This window comes from Aristolochia californica, unplaced genomic scaffold (assembly GCF_029961685.1).
Source record: "Aristolochia californica isolate CCGP_79_NKW_82.1479 unplaced genomic scaffold, dmAriCali1.0.hap1 SCAF_3, whole genome shotgun sequence".
Classification (NCBI taxonomy): domain Eukaryota; kingdom Viridiplantae; phylum Streptophyta; class Magnoliopsida; order Piperales; family Aristolochiaceae; genus Aristolochia; species Aristolochia californica.
In genome coordinates, this window is record NW_027181992.1 from 17,673,668 (window position 1) to 17,677,461 (window position 3,794).

A 3,794-nucleotide genomic window follows, 5' to 3' on the forward strand; every position below is an offset into this window, starting at 1 on the left:
CATCCCACTTCACATCACCTTCTTGCATTATATTGCCACCCACTACTGCCGCCAGTTATGAGTTGAAACTGGGTGTGATCCAACTCCTCCCTACATTCTATGGGTTGGAGAAGGAGGACCCTTATTACCACATCAAGGAATTCTTAGATATTTGTGCAACTTTCAAATTCCAGAATTTCTCAGATGACTCTATCCGGTTATGACTTTTTCCATTTTCACTTAAAGATAAGGCCAAGTCTTGGCTTAATTCCTTAGAGGTGGGCATCATTACTTCATGGGACACATTAGTCATGAAATTTTTGTCCAAGTACTTTCCCATTCAGAGAACTACAACCCTCAGAAGAGAAATCTCCAACTTTATGCAGCAGGAGGGTGAACACTTCTATGAGGCTTGGAAAAAATAGAAGGATTTGATCCGTAGGTGTCCGCATCATGGGTTTGAGAAATGGCATTTAGTGCAATACTTTTATCAAGGACTTACACCCCAGGTTAGATCCATGGTAGATGCAACGAGTGGTGGGAGTTTGATGGGTAAGAGTGCTAGTGAGGCGTGAGACTTCTTTGAAACGTTGAGTGATCAATCTCAGCAATTGGGTTCGTCATTTAATGTTGATAGGATATCCCACGAAGCCAAAAAAGGAGGTCTCTATGAGGTTAGTGAAACACCCATGCTCATGGCCAAGATTGAGGGGTTGACTAGAAAAATTGATGCCCTTATGGTGTCCAAGAGTTCACCTGCTCCTAACCCATCTACTGTCTGTGCCATATGCTTTGGTTCATCTCATCCCACACAAATGTGTCCATCTAGTTCATCCCACCCGGAGCTCATTGAGGACTTGAATGCAGTCCAGAATTTTCATAGACCAAACCAGAACGATCCTTTTTCAGAAACATATAATCCGGCCTAGGCTAGGCACCCAAATTTCTCATGGTCCAAGGGCCCACAGGTTGGGGGTCCTCCAGGGTTTACTCAACCCCAAGCTCCATGCCCACACTTCACTCAACAGCCATTGATTCCACAAAAACCTTCACTTGAGGATACACTTCAATTATTCATGCAGAATACACAATCCTCCATTGCTAAACTTGAAATGCAAGTGAGTCAGTTGGCCAGCCACATGAGTGAACAAGCACAAAATAGACTCCCAAGTCAAACCATTCCTAACCTCAAAAGCAAACATGAGAGTGGGTTGAGTTCCAAACCCCACCATGAGCAAGCCAAAGCCATAACCACCCTTAGGAGTGGTCGTGAGTTGAACAATGGGGTAGGAACCACTAAGTCTAAGGAATCAAAGGATGATAATGGGGACACATCATTGAGTGAAGAACCTCCAAGTTCTCCACCAACAGCCAAGCAGATCCCTAACCAAGTCCCACTAGCTCCTTATTAGCAGAGGTTATTGGGCCCACCTAGGAAAGGAGATAGCATGCATGAAACTTTGGAACTGTTTAGTAAGGTTCACATTAACATTCCACTTCTTGATGCTATTAGGCAAGTCCCTGCCTATGCCCGATTTTTGAAAGACCTTTGTACACAGAAGAGAAAACAACATGTTAACAAAAAGGTCTTTCTTACTGAGAATGTAAGCTCAATTCTGAAGCACAACACTCCTCCTAAAGTTAAAGATCCTGGATGTCCCACAATTTCATGTGTCATTGGTGAACATACCATCCAGAGAGCTCTTCTTGATTTAGGGGCAAGTGTGAATTTGCTTCCTTTCTTTGTGTACCAGCAATTAGGTTTGGGAGAATTGAAGCCTACTCCCATCACACTTCAACTAGTTGACCGTTCTGTCAAGATACCACGAGGAATAGTTGAAGATGTTTTGATAAAAGTGGACAAATTTTTGTTCCCGGTTGATTTCATTGTTCTTGATACAGAACCAGTAGTCAATGTGACCAACCAAATTCGTGTCATCCTATGACGTCCCTTCTTAGCCACATCTAATGCTATCATTCATTGTAAAAGTGGTGAGTTGGAGTTGTCTTTTGGAAAATTTAAGGTCTCATTGAATGTATTTAATGCCGGGCACCACCCACTTGAGTCTGATGATCTGAGTCCTGCATTTAAGATAGAAACTGTTATGCTTGATGACGAATCCATTCTTGAATCTTTTGAGTCTTGCATAACATCTTTAGACATGGACTATTTTGATGAGGAAACATATTTCCGAGAGGTTGATTCTTTACTCAGTTCTGTACCTCTGTTGGAGGAAGCTTATGAGGTTATCACAACTGATCATCCACAGGATCCTCCTCTTGACTTGGACAAACCTCTTCAAACTTCCAAGCTAGATCTTAAGCCACTTCCTCCCACATTGAAGTATGCGTTCTTGGGGCCCATGAACTCATTACCAGTCATTATTTCCTCTGATTTGAGTACTAAGCAGGAGGAACAATTGACTTAAGTCTTACAAGCACACAAAGAGGCATTGGGGTGGACTCTTGATGCCTTAAAAGGGATTAGCCCCTCCATATGCATGCATCATATTCATTTGGAAGATGGGACTAAAGCCTCACGTGAGATGCAACGTAGGTTAAATCCCCATATGCTGGAGGTTGTGAGAGAAGAAGTCATCAGGTTGCTTGTGACAGGAATCATTTACCCTATTTCTGATAGCACCTGGGTGAGTCTAATTCAAGTTGTCCCTAAGAAAGGGGGGATAACGATAATAAAAAATGAGAGTGGTGAATTGATTCCCACAAGAACTACCACCAAGTGGCGTGTCTACATTGACTATAGAAAACTTAATTCTGCCACTAGGAAGGATCACTTCCCACTACCTTTCATTGATCAGGTACTAGAGCAATTGACCTACCACAATTTTTATTGCTTCTTAAATGGATACTCCGGCTACAATCAAATTCCCATTGCTCCAGAAGACCAGGAAAAGACCACATTCACGTGTCCGTTTGGCACCTATGCTTACAGACGCATGCCTTTTCGTTTATGCAATGCGCCCGCCACTTTCCAACGGTGCATGATGAGTATCTTCTCTGACATGATTGGTGACTTTTTAGAGGTCTTTATGGATGAATTTTCTGTGTTTGGCTCTAGTTTTGATACATGCCTGCACAATCTTTCACTCGTATTGTCCCATTGCATTAAGTCCAATTTAGTCTTGAATTGGGAGAAATGCCACTTCATGGTAAAAGAAGGAATTGTTTTAGGACATGTAGTGTCTGAGCGGGGTGTAGAAGTGGACAAAGCCAAGGTTGACCTAATTACCAATCTACCACCACCTACTTCTGTGAAGGGGGTGCGTTCTTTCCTTGGCCATGCTTGGTTCTATAGGCGCTTCATTAAGGACTTTAGCAAAATTTCTCGTCCTTTAACGAATTTGCTTGCTCAAAATGTTGCTTTTGCCTTTGATGATGCCTGTATTCATGCTTTGGAGACACTGAAGAAATGTTTGTGCACTGCACCCATTGTCCAACCCCCTACTTGGTCCTTGCCTTTTGAGTTGATGTGTGATGCCTCTGATTATGCATTTGGGGCTGTTTTGGGGTAAAAGATGGATAAAATTCGCTGTGTCATTCAGTATGCTAGCCGCACTCTTCATGATGCTCAATTGAATTACACTACCACTGAGAAGGAGTTGCTAGCTATTGTGTTTGCCTTGAACAAATTCAGATCATATCTGTTAGGGTCAAAGGTTATAGTGTTCTCTGATCATTCTGCTTTGAAGTACTTATTATCCATCAAGGACACTAAACCTCGCTTGATTAGATGGATCTTGCAATTGCAAGAATTTGACCTTGAGATTCGAGATAAGAAGGGTTGTGAGAATGTT

The 3,794-nt window shown here is 42.4% G+C and overlaps 1 non-coding gene across 1 annotated transcript; it reads right to left on the reverse strand.

Annotated features, from left to right (window-relative positions):
* Positions 1-332: 332 nt before the first annotated feature.
* LOC137960682 (small nucleolar RNA R71) lies at positions 333-439 on the reverse strand. Its single transcript, XR_011114233.1, has one exon. It is a non-coding gene; the product is annotated as a small nucleolar RNA R71 (small nucleolar RNA).
* Between the last annotated feature and the right edge of the window lie 3,355 nt (positions 440-3,794).